Below are 20,272 nucleotides of genomic sequence, written 5' to 3' on the forward strand. Positions count from 1 at the left end.
GGGATAAATTAGGACTTTGGGATTAACAGATACACACTACTAAATACAAAACAGCTAAACAACAAGGACCTACGGTATAGCACAGGGAGCTATAGTCAATATCTTGTAATAATGCATAATGGAAAAGAATATGAAAAAGAACAGATATATGCATGTATAAATGAGTCACCTTGGGCTTCCCTGGTGGTGCAGTGGTTGGGAGTCCGCCTGCCAATGCAGGGGACACGGGTTTGAGCCCTCGTCCAGGAAGATCCCACGTGCCACAACTACTGAGCCCGTGTGCCACAACTACTGAGCCCGTGTGCCACAACTACTGAAGCCCACGCGCCTAGAGCCTGTGCTCTACAACAAGAACAGCCACTGCAATGAGAAGCCCATGCACCACAACAAAGAGTAGCCCCCGCTCGCCACAACTAGAGAAAGCCTGTGCTCAGCAACAAAGACCCAATGCAGCCAAAAATTAAAAATAAATAAAATAAATTTATTTTAAAAAAATGAGTCATCTTGCTATACACCTGAAACTAAAACAACATTGTAAACCAACCATACTTCAATTAAAAAGGAAAAAAAATAAATTGAGAAAAAATAAATTACACGTAAAAACGATTGGGCTTCCCTGGTGGCGCAGTGGTTAAGAATCCACCTGCCAATGCAGGGGACATGGGTTCGAGCCCTGGTCCGGGAAGATCCCACATGCCGCAGAGCAACTAAGCCCGTGCGCCACAACTACTGAGCCTGCGCTCTAGAGCCCGCGAGCCACAACTACTGAGCCCATGTGCCACAACTACTGAAGCCCACGCTCCTAGAGCCTGTGCTCCGCAACAAGAGAAGCCACTGCAATGAGAAGCCCGCGCACCACAACAAAGAGTAGCCCCCGCTCACCGCAACTAGAGAAAGCCTGCACGCAGCAATGAAGACCCAACGCAGCCAAAAAAATTTTTTAATAAAAAATAAAAATAAATAAAAAGATGATGTGGTAAGCTACAGGGAGATGGTGTTCTTAAAGAACACCCCTCTACCTGGCTGCCTCTTGTCCCTCTTCCAGATCGCAGATTAAACATTTCTTTGCTTTTGCCTTGTTTAGACCTCACCCCTCCTCCCAATCACAACTACCAATAACTGGCTTAATTTCTCTTCCACTTGATCCTAAGACACCCAGGGTTTACCCCACTGGCACATTCCAGAGGGTATTGTTACAGCTTGCTTATTACCCGTGTCACTCATAATAACATGTGAATCTTTTAAGGGCTGGAACCTCTTCTGCCTTAGGAATAACTGAGTTGGCTGTGCCTAGACTCGAGATTTACACATAATTAGCCCCCAATTAGTATTTCTTGGAGCCGACTGGCTTCTCTTCATTCCAAATAGCCTTGCTATCCCTGAGCATTTACGGTCTAAGCACAAAGCTATTCCCATGAGACTGTATGTTTTACAACAAACATCTGATTCGCTGAGACACTGTCATTTTTTGGTGCACGGCGACGCTGTTGTCTTTCTCTGCACACCCCTCAGCATTCTCCTAGGTGGGATTAGCTCCCCTCAGCCTTCCACGCTGTTCTACCCCAGCCCACGGAGGTTGACTGTTTATGATTTTCCCCCTATACTTTCCTACAGAGGGTGACTCAAATCCAAGAAGACTTCCGGCTTAAAAAAAAGTCTTAGCCTTTTGAATATTACGTGGCTCTGGAACAAATTAGAAATTTTACCAGCACTTAAGAAAAAGGCCATTTCATCTCAGTGGAACTCTGAACACATGATTACAGAAAAGCGAATTTAAAACATAAGCACTCTGTGAAGACTTTCTTCACACATCCTCCACTCAGGAAGGCAGCACAGGGCTCAGAGCAGGAGGGAGGGGTCTGATGTGATTGCAGAAAGGTTTGAACTGATCACAGCATCCGCCTCCTCATGGGCAGGAAGGGCCCAGAGAGCCTCTGTAGGAAATGGAACCTCAAGGAGGCAAAATCATCGCTCTTACCTCAAACACATTAGGCCAGGCCATTACACAATAACTGAAATGAGTTCTAGGAGAAAGCTGCCCCACGCCCTCAGGTCTTCACCAATTAACCTTTGGAAAACTCTTCAAAACGCAACTGTCATTTAAAAAGGCATTAGGGAGGATGATGTAATGCAGAACAGTCCTTACATAACCAGCACCTGAAAAGACGCGTGGCATAAAAAAGGGAGGAACGGAGACTCAATTCCAGGCGAAAATTTCTTTTCTCCCTCAGACTCAAGTGTGTTGAGGTTCTTTGCTTTTTCAAAAGGGTGGGTGAGAGGGAAATAAAGGCATCATCACATAGACATCCAAATATCTCAAGGAAAACAATAGATTCTCAAAATAAATTGTAATAGATATTTTTCAGCACTAAATTTGCAGTGACTTATCAAATAACCCACAGGAGTACAGATTTGTGTTAACGATCCTATAAGCATTCTGAGACCTAAGCCACAGAAGGAAGTTGCTTTCAAATATTTTATTATGAGGTTTCCATCTAAAGGGGCAAAGCCTAGTTGAAACAATGATGGTATCAGCAGGGAAGGGAGATCAGGGGTTGGCGAATAAGATAAGAAAATAGTAAAAGCTTTAATGCAACACTGATTTGCGTTTTCTCAGTGCAATTCTCATTGGCTTCCTCTCAGTGGAAACTGCAGATCTTTGTTTTACCGAGTACAGCTTAATTAAGCAAACCTAAGGCAAGTAGGACCCCGGGCCCTGGGAGGAGGGTACACAGAACTGCTCTCTTCCCCCATCTGCCTTGACAAACAGCAACCTTTCCAATGATCCCTGGTATCAGAGCCGTTGGCTGGTTTGCACACTCACCAAGCAGTCCACAACATCATAGAGATGACATCCAAAAGTCCTTTTCTTTGGAGCCTCTAGCCAAAGTGAGGGGGTCCTGTTGGCAGGAAGAGGGCACCTTTTGAGCATGGGAGCATCTGGGCTGGTGCCCCAGGCTCATGACAGGACCTGAATGGTGACAGGGAAAAGCCGGCTCTGGCGAAGCCACTGGCCAAACACAGGAGGCCCCCTCGCTTTGGGGACAGTGACAGGACAAGGGGGGATGAAGTGAAAGGCTGTGACTTGGTTTGGACTCTCTTCCCTGATCACAGGAAGTGAACCATGGGCACAAACGCACGCAGGGGCACGGGTGTCAGCAGCAGCCCCAAAGCGGCAGGCTGCTGCAGCCCAGTTGCTGTGAGGCATCTGGAAACACGCCTGACTTGTACGGCGTTTCCCTGAAGCCTGTGGAACATGTGACTTTCTCGCCTGAACGGTAAGCGATCAGCCTTCTCTGTGCTCATCTGAACACCACAGAGTCAGGGAATTTAGATCTCCATCTATTTACTCTTCCTTTTGTGGCTACCTAGTCACCCTCAACTAAAATAACAGCAAAAACAATGAGATACCCACCGCCAAACAGCACCTCCGCTCATGAATAGACAAAGTCCCTTAGCACCTACTTGATGTTTGTCCGCAAATACTAGCTACCCCACCCTGGTTTAAGATGCTCCAGAAGGCTGAGCTCTGCTAACACCATTAATTCGCTCATTACACACATCTTCATCAGCAGGAGAAAGGTAAATTCCAGCCCAGCCAGGGATGGCATTCAAAATTCCAAATGAGTGGGTTTTACAGCAATAAGCATTGAACGTTTTTAAGTGTTTTTCTCTTCCAATACTACCAACGTTATTTAATTCGTAGTCAACATGCTATATTCCCTGTGCCCACGTCAACAATACTAACCTTTTAAAATCCCTTAACATAAACATATTATAGCTTTGGTTGAGGGTTTAGCCATCTGCAGCTGAGTTTCTGGCCGTAGTTACAGGCTGTTACCTTGCAAACCCAGTGATGTGCGAATGTCCCCTCTCCACTGAATGCTGTAAAGTTGTGGTCTCCGTAGCCCTGCTTCTCCCCCCACCCCCTTAATCTCCCCTTAAATCCCTGTTGCTGTCTCTACTCCAGAATTTGCACTTTGAGTCCTTGTGCAGAGGTCTGTGCTGTTCCCTGTGTGTGGAGGACACAATTTCTACGTGTTAAGAGTTTACCCGCCCCCTCACCCATCTCTAACGCCGCCTCCTCCATGTAGGCCTCTCTGATATGCCAACCCCCAGGATTCTTTACAAGTCCTCCCAACGACACTTACCACCTTCTCCTTGACATTTATCTGTCTGTATTGAAACCTTATTCCTCCAGTTCTCCTTAAAAGCAGGGAATGAGACTTCCTTGTGATTCTGAACTCATTTCCTGCCTCGGCTGAAATAGGCATTCAATCACAAAGCGTTGCATTCTGATTACTGACCCGCCCTGCCAAAGCAGGAGTGCCTCTGAGGAGTATGATCTATTTACCTTCAAGGGCGGCATCTGAGGTCATTCTTCAGCACTGCAAACCAGAAATTCCACGGAGAGAAATCAGTTACTTTTCACTGAGCATCGGAGTCTCCAAATGCCAATTGTCATGGGAAAGATAATGTACTGTTATCTGCACATGCTGTTTATCAGATGGTTTTCCTGGGACAGAAAGAGATGGGGAAGACCAAGCAAGGACTGGCTCTTACAAGGGAAGAGAGATCAAAAAGAAATAGGTCAGAAATGCAGATGGAAGGGTCCAAAACAAAGAGAAGTGACTCCTGCCACACTTTTTCCCAGGCCCAGCTCTGCAGGTGACAGGAGCATTCTCAGAAGGTTACTGCCTTGAGGTCGTTCCGTGTCTCTTCTCACCAGCCACTGCACATGTGTCCTCCTGAGAGTGAGCTACCGTCGGGCGCTGACTATGATACCGCCCGTCTATAGGCTGTGGTCTCTGTACTGGGTAGGTCACCTCTGCAAACTTTGGGTATTCTTCAGCCTTTTGTTTCAATGGGAGACCTCCAGGAGTGTATTTGATTTCAGTTACTAAATTTGTTCTTCTTTCCTTCTAAATGGGATTTCCAGACCCACTGTAACTAGGCCGAGAATCCATTCCACCTTAACTGTCCACATGGTCATGAAGATAATGTGGACGTCAAATAACTGCATGTTTTAGGCATGGCGGGGTGGGGGGGAAACTCTACCTTGGGCTAAATTTCTCAAAGAGCCCAGTGGATTTGCTTATAATACAGGTGCATCAAGGACAGACAGACACACGCTGATGCACCAGAGAAAAGGCAGGAGCAGGCACAAACTGGGTAACAGTATGTGCAAATGGCCAGCGAAATGCACAAGTATCCAATGTGTTTGCACAAACAAGGAGCAGATTATCTAAGCTACTGTGGGTTTTTCCTGCTGAGCAGATGCAAATAGCATATTTTAAAATTTTCCACTGTGTTTCTCCATTCACGGGAGGCTTTGATTTAATAGCTGTAATGAGAGATGGAAGCTTCTCAAAGTTCAGTGACCCGTTTCACTTCCGGACAATTCGGGCAAAGAGAAATAATTCTATAAAATGATCAGCTGCACGCATGGCAGAAGCGAGCCCATCTACATAAGGTGCATGATAGAGTCACCTCGAAGTAATTAAATGTTACAGAGAAACACAACCTAAGTGCAGATTGAACACCTTTTTCAAGCTCCAGTGCTGGGGAAGGAGCACAGGCATCCTGAGCAGGGCAGGCTCTCAGTGCGTAAAAGGCGAGACCCGTTTGGCAATGACCCTCCTTCCAAAGCAAGGGAATCGGAGCCTGAGGCTTTGAAGCTTGGTTCCCTAGTAAACCTCTCTCTGCCCACCACGCAACTACTCGCATCTTCCTTTTCTCATTTATCAAATGGAAATAATAATACCAGTGACAGGGATGTTGTAGAGAGAAAAATTGAAAGACATAATACATGAAAAGATCTTTGAAAAACTAACACTAGAAATAAAGCACCTTTTTTTTTAACATCTTTATTGGAGTATAATTGCTTTACAATGGTGTGTTAGTTTCTGCTTTATAACAAAGTGAATCAGCTATACATATACATATGTCCCCACATCTCCTCCCTCTTGCATCTCCCTCCCTCCCACCATCCCTATCCCACCCCTCTAAGTGGTCACAAAGCACCGAGCTGGTCTCCCAATGCTATGAGGCTGCTTCCCACTAGCCAACCATTTTACATTTGGTAGTGTATATACGTCAATGCTACTCTCTCACTTCGTCCCAGCTTCCCCTTCCCCACTGTGTCCTCAAGTCCGTTCTCTACGTCTGCGTCTTTATTCCTGTCCTGCCACTAGGTTCATCAGTACCATTTTTTTAGATTCCATATATGTGCATTAGCATACGGTATTTGTTTTTCTTTTTCTGACTTACTTCACTCTGTATGACAGACTCTAGGTCCATCCACCTCACTACAAATAACTCAATTTCGTTTCTTTTTATGGCTGAGTAATATTCCATTGTATACATGTGCCACATCTTCTTTATCCGTTCATCTCTCGATGGACACTTAGGTTGCTTCCATGTCCTGAAAGCACCTTATTTTAAGGCAAGTTGCTGTTTATCCAAAATTTGCTTTTGCACATGATAGCTGTTCGAGTAACACCAGATGCTTCTGTCGGTGACCCCTAACCTCCTGGTTGCTACATGCAGGGGATTCTGTATAGTCCTCATCCATCTCACCTCTACAGCTTTCTCATGGACTTTAGTAGCCCTTGTCTGAAAAACCTCTCTTGGTTCAACTTGTACTCTGTTGCTTTCTTCCAATTCAAATCCAAATGACAACTGCACGCAGCGTCTCGCTGGGGCTTGTCGCCCATGAGTACTGTCCCCGGCTCATCTCCTCTGCTTGCGTTTGTCCCTGCCTCCAGATCTTGACCTCCATCACCTCTGAACCCCAAACTATATGTCAACAGCCTTCTGCGTGTCTCCACCTGAAGCCTCTTTCCTTAGCGCCTCCGTAAAACCCAACAATCACGTCTCCAGCCCCTGCCCCTACAGGCGTCCCTGTTAGACTCCACAGTCCCTTATCTGTCATTAGCTACAAAGAACCGCCAGTGTTCACCCTTTCTCTTCATCCCCTGCTCCCAATAAGCTGATCCCGAGTCACCTAAGCTTGCCTTGGACGTGTCTGTGGAATCACTCACTTCAGCCACATACAAAGAAGATTCTTTTCACACCTTCATCAAATTACTGCAAATAACCACTCTGTTGATTTCCATGACCTCCAGACTTCACTCCTTCCAATCTACCTTCCCCACAGCTGCAAACTGATCTTTCTAAAGCTGAAATCTTGTCGGCAGTACTTCACACCGCCCCTTCCCCACACCAGCCGCCTCCTGGAGAAGCCAGCGGTACTTCGTGCCCTCGTGGACCTCCCACGGCCTTGGTGTAACTGACGGACAGAGAGCTTCAGCTCTAGAATCTACCACCACATTCGCCGCGAGGTCCCACGGGCTGCTCCCCGCCAACGATTAAGCATGATGGCAACGCTAACCCAGAGCCATTTCTGGGAGACATGAGACTCCTTTGTTGGCTGCAGGACTCCCCTGGCTCAGCTGAACCTTCCTGAGAGCTCACGGCTGTCCAGGATTCTTCTAGCCAACCTTCATTTCAGGTCAGACTTTACTGTGCTCAGAGCCCTCTTCCAGCCTTCTCCAGGTCCTTTCTCACTGCCCTTCACACAGGTATTTTCCCTAATAAGACCCTTGAGGTTTAATGCTGCCTTGAGGTCTACTTCTCAGGACACTCGGACTAACACACATCACCAATATTTATATTTCTGTCTTGCGAATTCCCATTTGTACCATGGACTGACGACACGCGTTTTTACATGTGTCAGCTCCCTCTGTCGTCACCGTTGTTCCCTTCTGTACCAGTGTTTGCTCGCTGATAGGGCATCCCTTCCTTTTAGCTAAGTGAGGTGCCTCTCCTTGGTAATTACCTACCATACCGTGTTCTATCCTCTATTCCCTATGGCAACTACGTGTGTGCCATGCATTACCACCACTGGGACGTGAGCTTTTCAAAGGCAACAGTCCCACGCATAGTCTATACCTAAGTCTAGTACAAGGTATCACTACACGTTCGGTGGCGGGCACTGTCTCACATTCAGATTTCTTCCGGTTTGCTACTGCCATATAAGAAACCTTCCAAAACTTAGTGGCTTGAAACAGCAACTATTGTATTTTATGCATGATTCTGTGTCAGGAATTCGAGCAGAGGTCAGAGGATACGTCCTGTCTCTGTTCTGCGGTATCTGGGGCTTCAGCTGGGGTCAGAGGTGCGGGCTCTCAGTGCTTCTCCGTGTAGTATCTATTAGGGCTGCAGTGGCTCCTTTACTTGCGTGCCTAGTGTCTGGACTGAGACGACTGAAATACCTGGGGCTGACCAGCATATATATATCTCCTTGCGGCTACCTGGAGCTTCTTCATAGCATGTTAGCCTCAGAACAGTCACACTTCCTACACGAGTGCCTTACAGAGGAAGGAAAACCAGACCTCCAGGTAGAAGCTGCAGAGAGTCTTTCAACCAAGTCTCAGAAGTCCTTGAGTGTCCCTTCTGCTGTATTCTACTGACCAAAGGGGCACAGGCCAGCCCACATTCAAGGGGACAGGGGTAGAGACACCATTTTTTTGTTTTGTTTTGTTTTGTTTTTGTGTGTGTGGTACGCGGGCCTCTCACTGTTGTGGCCTCTCCCCTTGCGGAGCACAGGCTCCGGACGCACAGGCTCAGCGGCCATGGCTCACGGGCCCAGCCGCTCTGCGGCATGTGGGATCCTCTCGGACCGGGGCACGAACCTGCGTCCCCCGCATAGCAGGCGGACCCTCAACCACTGTGCCACCAGGGAAGCCCGAGACACCTTCTCTTAACGGGGAGATGCCATGCATACACACGGACAGCAAAATTGATGGTGGTCATGTGGAAGACAAGCTCCCTCAAGATTCCATCTTAAAGGACACATTCGGAAAGACCTCCTTTCTGAGACATCCCATCTAAACTGCACAGTCCCCACTAGCGATTCTGTCACAGTGTCTATTCCCTTCAACACAGTTATCAGTCTGAGATTTCTTGTCTATATGTCTAATTGTTCACTGACTACCCTTCTGCTAGAATATAAGTCCCACAGAGACAAGCTCACCATGGTATTCCGAGCTCCAGACACAGGGCATGGAGTGGAATAGATGCTAGTTTTTAAGTGTGCAAACTAGAGAGAGACTCTCTCGTTTAACAGATCCACAGGGATTAATTTTGCCTCCCAAATTAGACAAAGTTTCTATACGACGAGACTATGCCTTTTTGAACCCCTCTCAGTGCCAAAGACAATACAGGGTTCACATGTGTCAATAAACCTTTGTTGAATAATAATAACAATCTTGGTCCTCACTCAGAAGGTCACTGGAGGCCCATTCTTCAAGTATTTTTGGTGGAAACCATCTTATATCAGAAAGGCCACTGGAGAAGACCACAGGTGCTAAAACTCACACCCCTCAGACTTGTTCCTTCTGCTTCGTAACGAAGGGCCACGTAGCAGAAAGTTTCCTACCACGGGAGTTGGCCTCCCTAAGGTCCAGCTGGAGGGAGAAGAGTGAAAAGGCAAAGGGCAGTCAACCCAGCACAAGTCACTGCTCTCCTCTGAGCCCATCATCTCTTCTCTAAAGTGTAGCTCTTGAACCTACAGAGCTGTATTGACGGAGATAGTCCACATGAAGAACTTGTGGCCGAGTCTAGCGGATGTGGAGGTGGATGTTCAATGTACGATACTTTCCTAGTTGCTAAAGCCTGTGGTTACAAAGTGTCAGTGTACCTAATTCTTCAAGTCTACACTTTATGTATGAGACATGCCTTACATCTAAGGGAACTGATAACTTTTGCCTTTTATTTTCAGACAAAGAGGAAACGAAAGGACGTGGGAAAGGACCCCAGGAAACACAGTGCTCCAATTCCATGTGAAATAGCAGAAGTGAAAAATGCTTCCACTTAGATGCTTTGAGTTGGCTTGAAAGTGATTCATAATTGGCCCTGGGAGACAGCACGGTCATACTCTTATCAGTACGTTAAGGCCATCAAAACAAGGCAGGGCTGACCTCTGTTAATTTTCTAAACTACACTGACGAAGAAAGGTTATAGAGAAAGAACTGGTATTTGTAAGCAAACTAATACATCATAAACACTGACAATATTATAACTCTGCGAACCATGAAGACAAATAAAAAACAGATACCAAGACTTAATGCAAGTAAATAACGCCGCTCTCACTGGCCTTTCGGAAGAATATTAACAAAGATGTTTCAAATACCAGTAACCTCTAGTTGCGTGTACTGAAGGGAGATGATCTGGTTTATAAATCACACGTGTCACTGGCATATTCTATTTTTCTTCCTCCTACTACCAAGCTTTTGATCCAGTCACCAAATAATGAAAAGTTGTCCCAAATAGGAACCAGAGGACAGGAGAATTATAAAATAACAGTAGTTCCTTTTCACACGCAAGATTCTCTTGCCAATTTGTGGATAGCTAGAAGAGAGGTGAAATACGTCTGAGATCATATTTAGATTACGCTGAGGTATGCTCTCACTCACCTCTCTGTAGTGATAGTTGCAAGTTATGTTGTTGCAGATAAAACGCGTGGTATCAGAAGGTAAAGCCCACGTGAAGGAAAATTACATACTTGAAGAAAAGGAAAGAGGGGACCCTCGGATGATTTGCGGGGGCAGAGCGTACAAGGTGTGGAACTTGGTGTAAAATCATACTATTATTTTAAAGTAACCCTTTAGTTAGATAATTCAAGTGTATAATTTTTTATTGCATTGAAACTACACAAAGGCCAATTTTTCAGTTTAGGTAATATTATAGACAGTGGGTCAGCAAACTTCTTCTCTTAAGGGCTTAATAGTAAATATTTGTAGCATAAAAGCAACCATAGATGATATGTCAGTAAATGGGTGAGGCCATATTCTAATAAGATTTTAGTTAAAAGAACAGATGGGGGCTTCCCTGGTGGCGCCGTGGTTAAGAATCCGCCTGCCAATGCAGGGGACACGGGTTCGAGCCCTGGTCCGGGAAGATCCCACATGCCGCGGAGAAACTAAGCCCCTGCGCCACAACTACTGAGCCTGCGCTCTAGAGCCCGCGAGCCACAACTACTGAAGCCCGTGCACCTAGAGCCCGTGCTCTGCAACAAGAGAGGCCACCGCGATGAGAAGCCCGCACACCGCAACGAAAAGGGCCCCTACTCGCTGAAACTAAAAGAAAGCTCGAGTGCAGCAACGAAGACACGACGTGGCCATAAATAAATAAATAAGTTTATTAAAAAAACAAAAACAAAAAAACAGATGGTGGGCCAAATGTGGCCCATTTGTGGTTATTTGCTGCCCCTGTAATAGGACATCATAAATGCAAAACAGAGACAGCTCTAGAAGTGAAAAAAATAAACTAAGATGCATGTGCACAGCCTAAGAAAAAGTCACTCAAAGTGTTAAGTTTGGCTGTATTTTTTAGTAGCTACCCAAGACAGACAACTGTGTCCTGCTGTCCCTCCACAGTCACCCCCACTCCCTAACCCCTGGCAACCACTGATCTGTTCTCCATCACTATAGCTTGTCTTTTTGAGAATGTCAAATGAGTGGAATCATGCAGCATGTAATTCTTTGAAACTGGCTTTCTCCCTCATGCAGGATTATGTCTTTAAAATTTATCCAAATCGTTTCACATATCAATAGTTTGTTTCATTTTATCGCTGAGTAGTAAACAATCATATCCAAATAGCTCTTTTTTTTTAATCCATTTACCTGTGAAAGGATATTTGGGCTGTCTCTAGCTTTTGACTAACACAAATAAAGCTTCTGTGACCATTCGGCCAGAGAATTTTATGGAAATGTAGGTTTTCGCTTCTCTAGGGTAGACACCAAGGAGTGGTATTGCTGTGCTGTATAGTAAGGGCACATTTTACTTTATACAAAACTGCCAATCCTTTATCCACTGTAGGGGTTTTCTAATCATTGCACTTATTATTTTTCCATATTCGGAAGTAACATCCAGCCAGGGAAGCTCGCATACGTACTGGCTGAGCGACCTTCTTGAGCAAACCCTTCAGGCTCTAACACTGTCACCTACTTTTAAAAGTGGGGACGACCATGGTTCTTTTTTCACATGGTTCACGTAAGTTAATGAGATGTTGGTGCTGAAGCATTTAGGCCAGAGCCCACACTAGGGGCTCTCAACCAGGGCAATCCCATCTTCAGGGACCCTGGCACCGCCTAGAGATATTTTCAGTTGTCACAACTGAGGGAGGTCCTATCAGCAGCTGATGGGTAGAGACCACGGACGCTGCTAAACACCCTACAATGCACAGGACGGCCCCTCCAACAAAGAATTATCCAGGCCCAAGTGACTTCAAGGTTGAGAGACCCTGGTCTACATACAGAAAATACTCAACAAACACCTAAATCATCATCATCACCGTCATCATCATCCTTAGAAAGGATATTGATTCAAACTCAGCATAGTACTCGAGTGACTCAAAAATTCAAGGCAAGTAAACCCCTCAGAAAGAGTACTTCTGTATTACCCTAAAATCAAGGAAGTGACTATGTAATCAAAATAAATCAACACTGATTTTTTTTCTTAAAATTTCTTAAGAAAATGTTTATGTCCAAAGATCTTCTGAAGCTCCCCTGGAAACCCTGCTATTTCTAGAGTACTAGCATGATTATCATCCGTGCTAAAAATAACAAAAAAGCAAATATTTCCACATTTTTCACCATACAAAAAAATTATCTTTCAGAATCTTAAAATCCACCGTAAATGTGGCTAGTCATCCACTGAAATCAGTTCAGTTCAGACACACTTTCTTTATGAGTGTGAGAGGATTACTATAGATTTAACCTAGGATGAAGCTGGGATAACAAAAGGAAAGTCCTAAAATAGTCCTGTCACTGAGCGTGACCTCAACAAGTGTTGGATCCCCTCAGATCCTTTTCCCCCAGCCTTACTGTCTTGATAGATGTGAACAAGTGTAGCGCAACACTATGTAACTCCATTTTAGCCTGACCGGCAGGTTGTTTGACTCAGCTGCGTGACTCTGGGCCTCCTAGACCTGTGGTCTCATCGTCTGCAAACGGACCCAATGCACCATCAAGGCCCCTTCCAGGCCAAATGTGCTTTGGGGAGGTTCCATCGCCGGTCACTGGTATGACAGCCCTTGGGAAGGGGCTGGGGAGAGGCTTCCAGCCACGCCTCCACTTCTCCTGCAAGTCCCAAAGCAGCCTAGAGCAGCAAACCATCTCAGGGTTCTGCCAACCTGGGCCGACCAGGTAAATCAGGTGAGCAGAGGGGTGGCAGAGTGGTGAGTTTGTTTATTTAATGTTTTAAACACATGGAGAATTTATTCAGAGTGCACCGAGCAGCCTTTGCAAGAATGTCAACATGATTTTATCTGCATGTATTTGTTTTATTTTTTCCTGTTTTGCTGTCTGTGACAGCTTTATTAAGATGTAATTCGCATATCCATATATGTCACTCATTGAAAGTGTACAATTCAGTGGTTTTTAGCACATTCATAGAGTTGTGCAGCCATTGTCACAATCAACTGGAAAGCACTTCACCACCGGCAATAAACCCCGTACTCCCCCTAGTTGGCCCATACCCCCTCACACCAAGTTTAGCTCCGTGAATAACAGGTCAAAGTAAATTTCACAAACCCTTCAAAAGCTGCTCTCTGACTATTTTTCCTTTTGAACATCATTGACCTTTTTTTTCTTCCGGTTTCTGACTGGCAACATTTATTGCAAGGTGAGGACTATAGGTGAGGAAAGTAACCGGCCTCCAGTACAAAAGCCATCAAGAAAACTGTGGGGCTTCCCTGGTGGCGCAGTGGTTGAGAATCTGCCTGCCGATGCAGGGGACACGGGTTCCAGCCCCAGTCCAGGAGGATCCCACATGCCGCGGAGCAACTAGGCCCGTGAGCCACAGTAACTGAGCCTGCGCGTCTGGAGCCTGTGCTCCGCAACAAGAGAGGCCACAACAGTGAGAGGCCCGCGCACCGCGATGAAGAGTGGCCCCCGCTCGATGCAACTAGAGAAAGCCCTCGTACAGAAACGAAGACCCAACACAGCCCAAAATAAATATTAAAAAAAAAAGAAAATTGACACTGTAATGCAATATTTAAAAAATTTTAATGAACACAAAAGCTCTCGAATTGTAAGCTAGAATCCCCTAATCCTTTCTGTGATAAAATGTTATTTACAAAAACGCAGGTGGCGAGCCCACGGGCCATAGTTTACCAACTTGATGTCTGAAAATACCGCATTATAATGTGACATATCTTGATGATAAAGGGTTTTTGGGGGGCGGGCGGGGGGGGGTAAATTTTGTGCTTTAGATAAGTGCCTGGCTCTCCTCACCCGTGTCCCAGCCCAGATACTGTTTTCATTTTCTCCCCTTCATTTTGCCCTTTCCTTTATAGACTAGTGTAAACATGAAAACAATTTTTGAAAGGCTGATAGAAGGAAGGAAATTAGATGATTCACAAACTGAGTCGCCCACCTGGGAAGAATGGAGGCCTTCATGGTAAACAGTTGGAAGAACTCAGCTCTAGAAATGACAAGGAAGCACACAGAGTTTCTGCAGCAACGACGCCCTACAGGGGCACCGAAACTCATGATGCACAATGAATTCACTAAAATGACCTTAGGGAAAAGGTAAGTCGAGGGATAGTGAAACTTGCTGATGCTAATTTATTAAGTTAGTAAAAAATATGAAGGGACATAAAACGCAGAGACATCTAATAGGGCTCTGGAAGTGAGCCACCTGATAAAATGTAACCCCGCAGGGAATAATTTCAGGAATAAAACCCAGAGGTACTCAGGAAGAGCCAATGATCAATGGCCCTAAGAAGCCATTGGTTTGGTAAGATGCAAAGCAGAAAGGTGTTTGCCTACGTTAGTGAAAGGATATGGAAAAATTCAAAGAGACACCACACTGTGCATTCGGTGCCCAACAAACTCCCTCCTTACGTGATGAGTCCACCACCACCACAACCCCCTACAGTGGGTGCTTTTGTAAAAATTCTCGTACTTTTGATTAAGGAGCCCAAGATGGGGAGACAGATGTCCTGAACACAGCCATGTTTTTAAAAAAGAGGTTCAGTGAGGTCAATTCAGTCCAACGACAGGGGCTCTGAAGGACACACACAGACGAAACGTCCCATTCGGGTCTTGACACTCAAGAGGGCAGAGGAACAGTGAGGATTATTTTATCACACGTAGGTTTCCGCAGAGAAAAGAGCGGTGGTACACTGGGATCTCGCACGCTCACTGGCGATGAGACGCTAGAGTCAGAGGATGAAGAGCGAGCATTGGAACGCAGAGGAAAAGGAAAGGCTTCCGGCCCAAGGCGCGATCCGTGGGAGGTGCCCACGTCGGCCGGCGAGCTGGGGCTCGGGGTTGTGCCGCTGGGGACGTGAGTGGGTACAGTCAGCGCAGCCGGAGAGCAGCATGGGGGCGGGGCTCCTCCCAGCTCCGAGGCAGACCGCCTCAGGATGCGCGCACGGCTCACCTGGAAAGGAGGACGGGCTGGACCCACTTCACGTGCCTATCTGTGTGGGTTTTGTCTGCGCCCAGCTGCACTTTCTACTCTTTGCTGCCCTGTCTATGCTCTGCGAGTCTGACCTCTCCGGGCTGCATCTGCGGGTTCCTGCGCCTCGGGTTTCTAGTTCAGGAATGGGCAGCCCCAGGACAGGAAGAGGGAGAGCACAGCTGAGACTGACCGGTGAGCATTTACAGCACCATGGAGAGTCCCCAGAATGACTGGGGGCGCGCCTACGACCTGGTCCACACCCTCGGTCGGCCCCTGAGGCTTCTGCCGTCTGTGCTTTGGTGCTGCAGCAGCAAGACTTTGCAGGTTTATTAGCACACGCCAAGACTGGCAACACTGGGGTTACACCTGCCGTGTCTCCACGGAGACAGTGTAACTATGTCCATTTTACAGATGAGGCTCCTATGATGAAGTACAGCCCTTCCATGACAAGCCACGGACGGTCTCCTTCCCTTTCAGGGTTCTGGTGGTGTTTACTGTGGTAAGATACATGTAAAATGCGCCACGTTAACCATTCTTAAGCGCACAGTTCAGTGGCGATATTCATTCACGCTATTTTTCAACCATCCACCTCTAGAACTTCTTCATCTTTCCAAACTGAAACTCTGTGCCCATTAAACACTAACTCTGCAACCCTCCTCCCCCAGCCCCTGGTAACCACCCTTCTACTTTCTGCCTCTGTGAAGCTGACAACGCAAAGTACTTCGCAGAAGCGGAGTCACACGGTAGTTGTCCCCATGTGTCTGGCTAGTTCACTGAATGTAACGTCCTCGAGGTTCACCCACATTACAGCAGGTGTCAGAACTTCTGAGACTGTCTACACTCCATTATGTGTGTGTATCACATCTTATCCATTCGTCCACTGATGGACATTTGGGTTAAATCCACGTTTCGGTTATTGTGAATAATGCTGCCATGAACATCATTAATATACAATATCTGAGTCCCAGTTTTCAACTCTGTGGGATAAGAACTTAGCATCGCTGGGCCATATGGTAATCCTGTATTGAGTTTTTGAGGATCTCCATGTGACTTTTGTTCTTTTACTCAACAACAAAAAATAAAAGGTTAAAACCCTTGACCAACATATCCATTATTATGTAATTTTAATAAATAGATACTAAACCTGCAAGAATTTCCAGTGAAACCATTTACAGAGCTGTAAAAACAAATACATAGCACTTAGGGAGGGTAATAATCCAACTCCTGGCACCTGGCTGATTACATAACTGTTGTCAATGCAGTAATGTGACAACAGATACATCATCATTCTTTTGAAACTAAAGTAGTTTCAGAAACATCTTGCTAAACTTTATTTCTGGTGAGGGAGTCAGTTTTATACTACTATTTTTAGGGATATAATTGTGTGGGGAAAAAATCCTTATTTTGAAAATGAAAGCCGTGCCGCACCTACACACAGAGACAAGATGGGAGAGAGACTAAACCACCATTCCTGCGATCTTGTAGCCCACACCTGCACTAAAATAACCTCCGCCCTGCCCCAATCCGGAGCTTCTCTATAAGGCTTTTCTCCCTCATTAAATCTAACAGAATATCAGGGATAACTGTGCTTCTGCCTCACAAATAAGAAGGAAGTCATTTATCATCTGGCGGCGATTCCTACTCGAAGCAGGGGTCACAACGAAATGTCATCTGCACACCCCTGTCTAGTAACCACGTCGGTGTGGAGATGCGTCTTGAAAAGAGATGATGACGCCGGGAGCGCACAGCCTGTCTGATCCTTCGTCAAGACCCACAGATCACTTCCAGGAAACTCGGCGCTTCTCCCGCAAACATCTACTCTGAAGTCCACTCTGCTGTCCAGATCTCCATGATGGCAGGGGCCCTGGGGAGACCGACGCACTCGTCTGCATGTGTTTAGAGGCAGGGTTTAACTAACACCAAGACCATCCAATCTGGAAGTCCCATCGGACACACTGCCCTGGACCCGGCCTGTAATCAGACGACTTCCGGCAGCTCTTTTTGAAACACAGCCAAATCCACTGCACCACACCCAATTCTGGTTCAAACATCATACGAAAACTTTATGCTTAATTTTTAATTTTAGGGGAAACTTGCTGACCATTTTTAGAAAGCTTTTGTTTAGAAATCTTTTCTCCTTAAGAAGTGGAGGATGATTTTTAGACACACTTACTCAGTGGCTCTGAGGTTTTAAGATGTCACAAGTCACCTGCTATGTGCTGGTTGAAAATGCAGATTCCCAAGCTCCACCTCCGGAAGGTTCTGCGCACTAGGAATCTGCATTTGTAAGTCTGATGGAGCTGGTGTGTTGGTTTACTATCACCAGTTACCACAAACGGGATGGTTTAAAACGTGAATTCATCCTTTGACAGTTCTGGAGGTCAGAAGTCTGACCAGACCCTCACGGGGCTAGATTCCAGGTGTGGGCAGGGCAGTGTTCCAGGCGTGGGCAGGGCAGTGTTCCTTCTGGAGGCCCTAGGGGAGAATGTGTTTCTTTCCTCTTCAACTAGACTTTAGAGGCTCTGGTATGCCCTAGCTGATCGTTCTCTCCCTCCGTCTCCAAAGCAGGCAACGCTGCGGCTCTCTGACCTTGCTTCCATAGATACAGGAGATGTATACATATCCTACCTCAGCTAGGAAAGGCTGTCTCTCACCCCGCACCCCTCTTACACTCCTCTTCTGTAGTCAGATCTCTCTTCCGCCTTCCTTCCTCCTATACGGATCCTTGTGATGACATGGACCCACCCTAGATAGTCCAGAATTGTCTCCTCCTCTCAAGTTCCCTAAGCCTAATCGCATCTGCAAAGTCCCTCGTGCCCCGTAAAGCAGTACATTCGCAGGCTCCAGGGATCAGGGTGTGGATATCTTTTGTGCGGAGAGACTGGGCATTATTCTGCCTACCACAAGTGATCTGCAGACCGCACTTGGAAGAAAAACCCCAAGGAGCGGTGTTTCCTCCATTTCTCTAGTGACCCACGATACTCGCAAGCCAGTGCTCCTCAGGTGGGGAAGGGGCTGGTGTTTCTGCCCTGGGAGCATCTGGCAATGTGTGGAAGGAGTGGTGAATGAGTATGTGGGTGGTGATGGGAAAGAAAGAGAGCCTGTGGGTAGAAAAGCAAGATGGTGGCCCAGGGGTCTAAATAACTAGAGAGCAAGCGTGTTATTTTCTGCAAGTTCTCTCCTCCCCGGGGCAGTTTTAATAGAAAGCACGTGCAGTGCAGGGTCAGGTGAACCTGGGTTTGTGTCCCTGCTCTGCTGTTCCTCCGGGCGTGATAGGGAGATCGCTTTATTAACTCTGAACCTCAGTTTCCTCACCTGTATAGTGAGAAGAGTCACACGTTCTTCAGAGAGGTGAGCTTGGCCCTGGGATGTGATGTGGCTAACACGCCCTTCACCTGGCTCGTTCCCCAACTGTTAATTGTTTCAGGCTTGTTCAGGTGGCCTCTCTCAGAAGGCAGGGACTTTGCATTACTTAATTCTGCCTAGAAACCGCCCAGACCTACGCATGTCTGGACACTTACATCTAACCAATACTGGTCAGATCAAAAGGTACACGAGCGAAGAAGCAGCTTTCACTGGACATACGCCCAAATGTTGCTCAAATGTGAGACCTCAACGATGACTGGGGAAAGGATTACGAAAAGTTACTGAAGTCTACAGAAATGTGCATATTACCCGCCCCATCCTCAAACCACTGCATACGAAGTGACTATCGTGGCGAACATGAATGGCAGATGTTCAACCAAAGAAAGGAATCCCCTTGTGAAAAATAAATACGAGACAATGAAATGATTCTGCACACTTTCTAGATGGAGAGGAGACCTGGCAGAGCACTGCAGGTGGGGTCAGACGTGGTAAGGATGGCCTTGCAGAGCAGGAGGGGCCCAGGCGCGAGCCCCCGCTACTGAGTTTTGCTGGAACAAAACCCATTCCGGCTGAGGCTCTGTGTGTATCCCGCGAGGTCCTGTCTATGGAAAGGAGCACAAGAAGGTGAGCACCCCGAACTGGAATCCAGCTGGGTTCTGGGAGACCCTGCTGCGGGGGCCAGCTGCCCAGCTCACGCCTGCACCACAGGGCACAGCAGAGCACACCAGCACCATCCTCATCCTGGGCGTGGGTGTGAGGAACACACCGGCAGTCGTGAAGGGAAGGGTCCCCATGGAAGTGCATAATCGCGGACACTTCAGCTCCCACTGCCAGCAAGCGAGGCACTGACTGCCAACAGTTTATCAAGGTTAGAGGGGAGAACTGTGCCTTCTCCTAGCCACAAACAACATGGGTGTGGTTTTCCTCTCCTTCTTGCCAACATCGAGGAAAGGCTTTAAAAAGCAAACAAACAAAAACCACATTGGACCCTTTTCCATCTGCGACAGCCCCACAATACACAATACGGTTGAACGTAAAGGCCACATATCTATCAGGTTTTCAACGTGAGAAGGCATCCTTCCATAATATAGCTTTTTTTTTACCTAAAAAATTTTTTTTTAACTTTAATTAATTAATTTATTTTTGCCTGCGTTGGGTCTTCGTTGCTGTGCACAAGCTTTCTCTAGTTGTGGCGAGTGGGGGCTACTCTTCGTTGAGGTGCTCAGGCTTCTCATTGCGGTGGTTTCTCATGTTGCAGAGCACAGGCTCTAGGCGCACAGGTTTCAGTAGTTGCAGCACGCAGGCTCAGGAGTTGTGGCGCGTGGGCTCTAGAGTGCAGGCTCAGTATTTGCGGCGCACGGGCTTACTTGTCCTGCAGCATGTGGGATCTTCCCGGACCAGGGCTCGAACCCGTGTCCCCTGCATTGGCAGG

The sequence above is a fragment of the Pseudorca crassidens genome, chromosome Y (assembly GCF_039906515.1).
Source record: "Pseudorca crassidens isolate mPseCra1 chromosome Y, mPseCra1.hap1, whole genome shotgun sequence".
Classification (NCBI taxonomy): Eukaryota; Metazoa; Chordata; class Mammalia; order Artiodactyla; family Delphinidae; genus Pseudorca; species Pseudorca crassidens.